The following is a 10,909-nucleotide window of genomic DNA, read 5'->3' on the forward strand; positions in this document are numbered from 1 at the left end:
GACGCACTGATGTATCCTATTGACTCTCCTGCCGGTGACGACTGGGATATTAACACATTCCCTCCCGTTAGCGGGATCGTGCGGGCCAGGCAATTGCGCGGAAAAACGCAGAAGAAGAGACCACTTCCGCCCGACCCGGAAGTGATAGCCCTCTATACTTGAGCCACATTCTCATTCTAGGCTGTGTGTCGATGCGCGGTGGATTCATTGTCTTAGCGCGATGGACGTTTAGAGTTTTATAAGGTCCCAAAGATCGCATTTTGGCTCATTTAGAGGAAAAAAGGGACTATTAAGCATGCACGTCGAGATCGGGATGTAGGTGTTTCTACCACGTGCGTACAAAACAATATACATTTTTTGTAATGCTGGATTAATGCTTATTAATCAAATGTATTCCAGGGCGCTGAACCCACCTGTAGTTGCCCTTCTTGCGGAGCTGCTCCTTGAAGTGTCCCAGCGTGAGGCTGTGGCTCTTCATGCTCCGGCGGTACGGGATCTCCTCGCCGCAGAAGAAGTACGTCACCACCGACTCACTGGCGCACGGCGACCCGCCGTGACCGCCCGACGCCTTCTTACACTCCTTCGTCCTGGAGGGAGGGAGAGAGGGAGAGAGAGAGTGTTAGGAGTGGTGGGCGCTATATTATACATAATAATAATAATAATGGATGTTATTCATAATGCACTTTACATTCATGAAAATCTACAGTAAGCGAATGCTTGACAACTTAATGAGCTGCGCTCCCCAAACAGCAGAAGGGTTCAAGTCAAGTAAGCCATGCTTGTGAAACAGACACAGCTCCGGGAAATAGGAACGACTCCATACGTAGACCAACTGGTTCTGAAAACCTTTACATTTTCAAGGACTGCTATGTTTTAGAGCAGAATAAAACTCGGTTGGGTTCTGTAGAGCCTACAATGTGACGTCATTTGAGGTTCGGGAGGGACAGCTGGAACTGTCCTACAGTCGGCCACTGAAGATTTCTGACGAGCCGAAATCATTTCATCAGTCAAATCAGTCCCTAAACTATCAATCATCTATAGCTGGGGGGGGGGGGGGGGAGACTTATTTTCTCCCCTCCTCTGCACCAAATCTCTTCGCCCCGAAAATAGCCAATCTACAATCAGCTTACGATGCGAAAAGCTGTTATGGCCCAAAAAGCGTAGAAATGGACCCAAGTGGAAGCTGGGGACCTGACTCGTTAAGTTAAAATGGACACACATGACTTTGCACTGACTGCCAATAAAAAGCAGTGAAGCGGACGGAGCGCTACCCTGACGGCTGGACGCTATCTAGGGAGGTACCCAGTGCTGCTGTCAGTGTGTGTGTGCGCGCATGTGTGCATGCTCTGTGTGTGTGCGTGTGTGTGTGCGCGGCAGGGTGGTTGGTGTGTATTCCATTCCCCTTTAGCTGTGTCCAAGGCTTTGTAGGCCTGCTTCAGAGGATCCTCTGTCTGTCTGTCTGTCTGTCTGTCTGTCTGTCTGTCTGTCTGTCTGTCTGTCTGTCTGTCTGTCTGTCTGTCTGTCTGTCTGTCTGTCTGTCTGTATGTCTGTCTGTCTGTCTGTCTGTCTGTCTGTCTGTCTGTCTGTCTGTCTGTCTGTCTGTCTGTCTGTCTGTCGTAAGTCCAGCTAGGTCCAGTTGGCTGCCAGCTCATTGAAGGGCAGCCAATTAAAAAGAAAAAAGAAAAAGAAAGAAAAGGTCTGCTACAGTCAGTTGCCACTCGCATACTCACGCGCACACACACGCGCACACACACGCACACACACATACAAGATATGTACACACACATAGTAAGTTAGCTTAGCAAAGGAGGTCAGTTTTTTGCAGCATGCATGATAATGCGCACGTGCGTATTCACAGATGAGCATCTGTGATTCTGTGTGTGTATGCGTGCGTGCATGCGTGCGTGTGTGCGTGCGTGCGTGCGTGCGTGTGCGTGTGTGTGTGTGTGGGGAGGTATAGAGGTAAAAGAGTAGAAGTACACTGAGAGAAGGAGGAGGAGGAGATGTAGGAGGAGCTTAGAGGAGGAGAGGAGAAGGAGGGCGGGGCTTCGTACTCTTCTGATTGGAGGAGCCCGGGGGAGGGGGCGGCGGCCGCAGGGCCGCGATTGGCTGCCGGGGACGGCGGGGCGGAGCCCCCGCTGCTCTGCACAGGCACTGATTGGTGGATCTTCTCTCGCTGGAGGAGGCTGGAGGTGGAGTGTCTGAGGAGCGGAGAGACGTTCATGAGGTTTGTAACGGTTGTCTAAGACAGGGGTTCCCAAAGCGTGGTCCGGGGACCAAGCAGGGGTCATTGATGGAGTTCCAGGGGGTCCCCAGCTAAATGATCATTTGGAACCAAATGGACCCGTCTGTAACTCCGAGAGTGTACAAATTGTACACTCTCAGAGTTAAATTAACATTGATTTTAGAATACAAATTAGGGTCTCAGAGATTTAAAAAAAATGCCATTAAATGGGGGTCCGTAGACTAACGCATGTCAAACTGGGGGTCCTTGAAATGAAACGGGTTGAGAATCACTGCTAGAGCCGTGGAAATCTTCTCTTATGGGGGTCCCTGGCATAGCTTTTCAAATGGGGGTCCGCAGGCTATAATTATCAATTGGTGGTCAATTTGGGGGTCCTTGACATGAAACAGTGGTTCTGTGTTGGACCTCAGTAGTCGCAGTAGTAGTAGTATAAGTAGTACCTCTGTTTGGGGGTCTTAGCGGCGGTGGTAGAGGTGGTGCTGGAGGTGGTGGTGGTGGAGACCTCCTCCAGCCTGCGGCAGGCCTCCTCCAGCTGGGCCAGGGTGTTTGGGGGGGGCAGGGGGGGCATGGCGGGGTCCTGGATGAAGGGGTGGGCGGGCTGGTGGCCGCGCAGGTGGCCGCAGCTGCCCCCGCCGCCCCACGTGTGCGTCTGGGCGGACGAGCTGCCGCCGAACGACTTCTTGGTGCTCTGCGTGCTGAGGAGGGGAAGACGGACAGTGTAGGGTTTAAAGAGAGATACAGGGACGATGGGATTTGTAGTCCTGTTGAAGACTACAGACGCTACTATAGCTAGAAAGACTACTTGGTGCTCTGGTTGCTGAGGAGGGGAGACAGAGAGTAGGGTTAGAGAGAGTAGTCTCGCGTGGCTAGACTGTTTTCAAACGCTTCTGTCATACAGTCTGGAGCAACGGAAGCTCTATCATGAGTAAGCGATAAAGCGGAAGTAGAGCCTCGATCCTCCCCACTTCCGTTTAGTCTTTACAGTCGCGCAACTTTATCCTAATATAAATAGAAATGGTAAATGGTGCATTTATATAGCGCCTTTATCCAAGGCGCTTTACATAGATTGTGCATCAATTCCCTCATTCATACACCGATGGCGGCAGAAACCATGCATGGCACCAACCTGCACATCGGGAGCAATTTAGGGTTCAGTGTCTTGCTCAAGGACACTTCGACACTAACTCTGGGGGAGCCCGGCAACCTTGCAGTTACCATCCAGCCACTCTACCCCTGAGCCACCCCCTAAGCATGTATAGCTTGTTGCTTAGCAGAAAAGGAAATAAAAAAAGAAGATATTTCAAAATATATTTTCGTGGACGGAAATGGCAGCTCTATATATCATTCAGAGATTGTGGAATAGTTGTCTATTCCACAGACTAGAGAGAGCGAGAGACATGGACGATGGATTTTTTTTGTCCTGTGAAGACCCAGAAGAAGGACTACACTAGAGAGACAGGGGCAACATGATGATGATGATGGGATTTGTAGTCCTGTGAAGACCCAGAAGAAGGACTACAGACACTACCGGCTTAATGTTTACCTGTGAGACCTGTGCCTTCCCTGGCGCTCGCTCTCCAGGATCCACTGCCAGACGTTCTGCGAGCGGTCGGCGGTGTCGCTGGGCAGCAGCAGGGGAGCACCGTCCTGACCGCAGCCCTCCGCCACCACGTCCTCCGCTCCCGAGCGGCACGCCGCGCCACCGCGCCTCGACAGAGAACTGGAACGCCTGAGCGAGAGGGAGAGAGCGGTCAACATGGATCCTACATTGGCGACGGGCATGTCGTATCATAGAGGCCGACGTTCATCAGCAGCTCTACAAGTTCACACGCCGTGTCTCGTTCAGACTTGTGAGCTTGTAGAGCTGCTTCCGTTCGCTATTTGACAACCAAGGCAGTACGTTCGCTGTGTCGGCTGGAAATCTTGTACGTCCCAGACGTGTCCTTTTCTGTTATATCATTTTACAATCGTGAAAATAGGCTATTTGAATTAATTTTGTGTGACATACTTGTACACCGAAGTAGGGCATTTATCGGCCCAAAACAGCACATACAATACAATGTCAGCAGTGGGCCTAATGACCGTTCGTAGAGACAACCGAGAGATAGTTTCAGAGTGTGGATGTTGGACGTGCGGAGCTGAACTGACCCCACGGTGCTGTGGTTGCTGCTGCTGTCCGGCTGGGCGGCCGCCGCCGCCGCCCCGCACATCTCCCGGCCCAGGCTGCGGCTGCGTTGGTACGGCAGCGGGCACAGGGCGGACGCCGAGGAGGATGAGGAGGAGGAGGAGGAGGGGGGCTGGTGGCACTCGGCGCCCCCCGCGGGAGGGCATAGGCCCTGCTGCACCCGCAGCGTGGCCTCCCGCTCGATCTGCTCCTTGCTCTTGGGGCTGGCGTGGTGGTGGATGTAGTGGTGGTGGACGTGCTTGGTGCTCTGCCTGCTCACCAGGGTCCTGCAGGCGCCGCCTCCGCCGGGGCCCTGCAGCGGCCCCAAGGAGGACGAGGACGAGGAGGAGGCCCCGGGCGACGCCGCCGGGGCCTTGCCCGCGGAGCCTCCTCCTCCTCCTCCCTGGGGGAATAAGGGCCTGCTGTGGTGCTCGGGGGAGCTGGAGCGGGGCGAGTGGTGGCGGGCGGGCGCGGTGGCCGCCACGGGCGACTGGCAGCCGGGCGTCTTGAGGACTCGCGAGAGGTGCTCGTCCAGGATGGCCTGGGCGTTGTCGTCGTCCGACGAGGAGCCGCCGGGGAGCAGGGCCAGCGGGTGAAGGGAGAGCTGGAGGGCGCCGGCCGCCTCCGACTCGTCCCGTTCCTCCTCCTGGATGAGATAGGAAAAGGAAAACGGTTTAGAATGTCTGACGAGGAAGTTCTGCCGACACCACTTGTGTGCAGGGTACATACAGGAACGTTCCCTTACAGGACTGAACCACAGAGAAACAGAAAGAAAGAGAGAGAGAGAAATACTGCTCTCAACTGTTTCAGAAGTTTATACCAAGCTCTGTCAGATATGTATAACTATATATATCTGACAGAAAATGCTCAGTTTTTAGTTTCGTGAGACAGTCTTCCTTCCCTCTAGGTTGCAATGTGACACTTGTTTAACACATTTCTTTCTTCCCATTTTATATTGCATATTTAATTGTACATACATCGTATCTTTTTGCTCCACTGTTGCTATGGCAATGTAAACGTACGCCTTGCGTATACTCGCGTACCTCTTGGATCTGCTGCAGCCTCTCCTCCAGCGAGCTCATGGTGTCTCTCTCCCTCTTCAGCCTCTCCAGCCTGGAGGTGAGCAGCGCTGCGAAGGTGGCGGGCTCCATGGGAACCATGTCCTTGGGGGGCCGCCGGGTTCTCTGCGGGGAGGAGATGGGGAAGGGAGGAGAGGGGGAAGGGAGGAGAGGGGAGGGGAGGAGAGGAGGCCAGTTAGCCGTTGTATAGTCCTCCGGATCACCTGTTCTTCTGAAGGGATCCATTTATGGATGTCCCTGTGTGCATTAACCCATTTTGACCTGAGATCAGATTCTAAAAATGTCTTCTACATCCTGACAGTTTTCTGAAAAAGCTATGTTTCTATTTCAGTGGTTCTTCGGTTTTTCAAAAATAGCAGACCTACAAGCTCGTAGCGCGCCGATCTGCTATTTTTCAATAGCTAAAGCATAACATAATGCTAACACCAAAAGGGGTTCCCGCCCAAAATGGGTTAACCCATTTAGACCTGAGGACGATTCTTAAAAAATGTCTTCTAAATCATGACAGTTTTCTGAAATACCTCCTGTTTCAGTGGTTCTCAAATATTTCAAGTCAAGGACCCCACAAATTCTATGTATTTGGCCACCAACCCCCATTTGAAAATATGTTGTTCCAGGGACTCCCCAGAAGCAAAGATTTGAGTTCATTCAGATTCGCTCTGAAAGAATATATATTCAAAGATTTGCGCCACATTTTCGCAATGTTTCCAAAAAAGCAGACCTACAAGCTCGTAGTACGCCACTCGGTGGCGCGCTACGAGCTTGTAGATCTGCTATTTTTCAATAGCTAAATTATAACATAGTGTTTAAAACACCAAAAGGGGTTCCCGCCCAAAATGGGTTAAAGAATATATATACCGAGTGAAATATTGGTGGCGTTTGTTTCAAATGCTTTACACCAAGTCAACCTATACATGTATAGTATTTCTAACAGCTCCATCCTAACTTGCCGTTAGAGACATGTGTAGTATTTCTAACAGCAAGATATATAGGATGGAGCTATAGGGAGAGGGAGGGTGCTATGGGGATAGGGACGGTGCTATGGGGATGGAGATGTGGGAAAGCGTGGGGATGGGGCGGGTGGCAGTGGGTCATGCTGGGTAAGGGTAAGGCTCTCTCTCTGTCATCATCACCATCATCATCATCAGCCTCTGAAGTCGCTCACTTCAAAGGCGCGCTTAGTTGTCAAATATCAAACACTCGCCAGAGAGAGAGAGAGAGAGAGAGAGAGAGAGAAGGGGGCCATGCAGCGAGAGGGAGGGAGGGAGGGAGGGAGGGTGGCTTTACTTTACGTCTAGGAATGAAAGCCACATATCGACAGGGGGGCGGAAGAAAAGGGAGAGTGGGTGGAGGGGGATTAAAGTAACGGAGAAGAAGTTTGCGACGGTGGGGAGACGGCAGGATGTTCGGGAGGGGGGGGGGGGGTGCGCTAGAAAGAGAGAAAGAGAGGGATGGGGAGAGAGGAGGAGAGGATCGGAGGAGTGAGATAAAGGAGTCAAATAGGGCATGAGATCAGAGGAGTCAAGGTAATTTATTTCTGCCCCCCCTCCTCTCCTCCGTCACACGCTGGGCACCTTTGAGGTACCAGTAAAGTGACATTGTCTCTCCTTGTGTGTGTGCGCGTGCGCACTCTCTCTCGCACACACACGCACGCACGCACACACACACACACACACACACACACACACACACACACACACACACACACACACACACACACACACACACACACACACACACACACACACGTCTTTTATCATTTGCATTTTTTGCACTGGGGCTTTTCTTGATTTTTCCACTTCTTTTTTGTTCATCCCTTTATAGTGAGGATGAAGAGAAGAGGGAGAGAGAGAGAGAGAGAGAGAGAGAGAGAGAGAGAGAGAGAGAGAGAGAGAGAGAGAGAGACACACAGATGATCTGCTTGATGCTGCCTGGGGCCTGGTGCATCATGGGAATGTATGGCAGCCGTCGCCAAAATTTCAGAGGGGAAACGAAAACAAGCCGAAAGAGAGAGAGAGAGAACATAAAGCGAACAAATTGAAGAAAGATAGAGAAAGAAAGAAAGAAAGAAAGAAAGAAAGAAAGAAAGAAAGAAAGAAAGAAAGAAAGAAATAAAGGGAGGGGGAGAGAGACCAAACTGTATGGAAGAGAAGCCAAACTTTCTGTCTTTCTTTCTTTACTTCCCTTCCTTGTTCCCGCTCAGTAATACAAGCCAGCTTGGCTGTATGCATGTTTCATAAAGTTATGTTTTAACAAGCTGCATGCTTCTCCTGAAAGACGAAAAAGAACCGCAAATGCCCCTTTCCTGCCGACCCCCCACAACCCAACCCCACCCCACCCCAACCCACCCCGCTCCTCTACAACCTGAAGTCATGCTGCCGAACCTGTAGCCCCTCCCCCTAATGAGGAGAGGAGAGGAGAGGAGAGGAGAGGAGAGGAGGGGAGGGGAGGGGAGAGAAGAGAAGAGAAGAGAAGAGAAGAGAAGAGAAGAGAAGAGAAGAGAAGAGAAGAGAAGAGAAGAGAAGAGAAGAGAAGAGAAGAGAAGAGAAGAGAAGAGAAGAGAAGAGAAGAGAAGAGAAGAGAAGAGATGGGAGGGGAGGGGAGGGGAGGAGGAGGGGGTGTTGTGGAGGAGTAGAAAGGGGGCCAGCTCAGTGGGAAGTTGTCACTTCCCTCTGTGTTTGCTCCATTCATCCTCTGATCAAAGCGCTGCCAGTGTGTGTGTGTGTGTATGTGTATGTGTGTGTGTGTGTGTGTGTGTGTGTGTGTGTGTGTGTGCGTGCGTGCGTGCGTGTGTGTGTGCGTGCGTGCGTGCGTGCGTGTTCAGAGCCTGAGGGATAAAGCAGGCAGTAGATCTTCCCCATCATCTTTTCCCTATTCTCCATATTTACAGCATCGACGGGGCAGAAACACCCCGGTGTGTTCCAAGCGCTGCGGCGATAAACAGCTTAGAGACACCCCCCCCCAAACCACCCCGTCTCCCGCAGACTTCAAGGCAACCTAATGGGGGTGTAGGTGACACCAAAGGTAGCGAGAGAGTGCGTGTGTGCGCGTGTGTGTGCGAGCCAGTGTCTTTGACATCTGTGCTTTTAGCCTTCAGATCTTTGTTGGTTTGCTGTTGAATTGAGAATCCTGTGTGTGTGTGTGTGTGTGTGTGTGTGTGTGTGTGTGTGTGTGTGTGTGTGTGTGTGTGTGTGTGTGTGTGTGTGTGTGTGTGTGTGTGCCGCTCCACTACGTACTATTCATGGGACCAAGAGAGATTGGGGAACAGAGAGGGGCATGGAAATGACACCGTGGGACCCCGCCTTCACAAAAACACTTCTGATGGTCTGTCGTGCTCGCCCGTGCGCGCGTGCGTGCGCGTGCGCACTTGTGAGGACCAAATGTTTCCACATGTATAGTTTTGAGACATTTCCATTGACTTTTTGTCCTGGTCTTTACGAGAAACATGGTTGTGGTATGGTTCAGCATTAGAAAAGGACTCAGGTTTGGGTCAGGGGTTAGGGTTAGACATTTAGAAGTCAAGTTTAGGGATTAGACATAGAGTCATGTGCTAGATTTACACTTTGGTTGCGCACTGGTGTCGTGCACTGAAAAATAGCTGATCTACAAGTTCACAGCGTAATTTTAGGCTTTAGGCTTATGGTTAAAAATGTCAATAAAGTTGTGTGTGCATATGTGTGCGTGCGTTGCGTGCGTGAGTGCGTGCGTGCGTGTGTTGCGTGCGTGCGTGCGTGCGTGCGTGCGTGCGTGCGTGCGTGCGTGCGTGCGTGCGTGCGTGCGTGCGTGCATGCGTGCGTGCGTGCGTGCGTGCGTGCGTGCGTGCGTGCGTGCACTCACTGGGAAGGCGGGGCAGGGGAGACCTGGCTGTTCATCCTCATGTTCCTCTGCATCTCTCTGTGGATGTGCTTCTTGGAGCCCAGCTTGTAGGGAGGGATGCCATCGCTGTCGCCGTGGAAACCACATACAAACAAAAGATCACACACACACAGGTCAATTAACCAATCACAAGCCTCAATTAAGTCGCGACAGATCCCTGCTGGGAAGTACCTTGTTGGCGGACATCTGCTAGATCAAGCGCGCGGCTCCTAAACATGAAGAAATCCAATTTATTAATTCTATCTATTTGGGAGCTTTTCATCTCTTTTTTTTACAGGCTTAATTCAGGAACATAAGAGCCCATTCAGAGACGGGTCTTTGAATGCCCATCTTGACTGCAAGTTGTTCCGTTTAGCGCAGTGGTTCTCAAAGTGGGGTCCGGGGACCCCCCCGGGGGGTCCTTGAGGGAGTTCCAGGGGGTCCCCTGCACTCCCCAGCTAAATGATAGATAGTTGTAGGAACCAATTGCACCCTTACGGGTGTGTAACTGTGGACAGAGTCCACTTGGTTTCACTTGCACACTCTCGGAGTTAAATTGATTTACATTGATTTTTGCAATATAAATTGGGGGTCCCGTAGATAGAAATGTCATTAAATGGGGGTCCGTAGCCTAATGCATGTCAAAAATGGTTGAGAATCACTGCTAGAGCCGTAAAGGTCTTCTCTTATGGGGGTCCCTGCAGGCATATCTTTTCAAATGGGGGGTCGGTCTAATAATAAGTGTACATTTTGGGTTTTTTGACATGAAAAGGTTTGAGAACCACTGGTTTGGTGGATGTTTTCTGATGTTTTGAGTGTGCGTTTTTGGGGAGCATGTTTTTTTTTTTTTTTGCTCTTCCTTTCAGCTGCCCTGCCAATGACACCCATCTTTAGCTTTGGGCTCAGCAGAGCCTAGGATGCGAGCCCCGAAACCATGACAACGTAGATATTGGATATAGAAAAGAGGCTGCAGGTTAAAAGCTAAGATCATATCCCAGTCACAGTTCAGCTTCAGGGTTTTATATAAATATATAGCAACAGTTTCGTTTTTTAAAGCTCCTAGGATCTAGAACAGTGGTTCTCAAAAATAGCGAGGTGTCCAACATTTTTTGAAAACTCTCGAAAGCGTTTGGAAAAACGATGAACAATTTTAATTTTCTCTAACACAAATCTTCTCTTCTTTTCAGATGGGGGTCCATATATATCCCATTTTGACCTGAGATCAGATTCTAAAAATGTCTTCTACATCCTGACAGTTTTCTATGTGTTGTTTCTATGTCAGTCGTTCTTCCATTTTTCAAAAATAGCAGACCTACAAGCTCATAGCGCGCCACCGAGTGGCGCGCTATGAACTTGTAGATCTGCTATTTTTCAATAGCTAAAGCATAACATAATAACACCAAAAGGGGTTCCCGCCCAAAATGGGATATATATGGGGGTCCTTGGCACATAAAGGTTTGAGAACTACCGATGTGCGCAGTACTCAAGAAGCTAAAATAGACATGAACAATCGTGCCGCCCTGGAGCACGCGGGGCTGGGAAAGCTTCTGAAGGCCGCGGCGGGCC

General features: G+C 50.8%; 1 pseudogene across 1 annotated transcript in view; it reads right to left on the minus strand.

Annotated features, from left to right (window-relative positions):
- Positions 1-413: 413 nt before the first annotated feature.
- Positions 414-10,909, minus strand: part of LOC306919050 (axin-2-like) — a 14,865-nt pseudogene continuing 4,369 nt past the window's right edge. Inside the window, exons 2-8 of the transcript XR_013792478.1 lie at positions 9,326-9,430; positions 5,453-5,593; positions 4,394-5,055; positions 3,789-3,974; positions 2,686-2,940; positions 2,055-2,201; positions 414-587 (exon numbers count right to left, since the gene is read on the minus strand). The product of XR_013792478.1 is annotated as an axin-2-like (transcript). The remainder of the gene's footprint in view (positions 588-2,054; positions 2,202-2,685; positions 2,941-3,788; positions 3,975-4,393; positions 5,056-5,452; positions 5,594-9,325; positions 9,431-10,909) is intronic.

This window comes from Electrona antarctica (assembly GCF_951216825.1).
Source record: "Electrona antarctica genome assembly, contig: scaffold_1318, whole genome shotgun sequence".
Classification (NCBI taxonomy): Eukaryota; Metazoa; Chordata; class Actinopteri; order Myctophiformes; family Myctophidae; genus Electrona; species Electrona antarctica.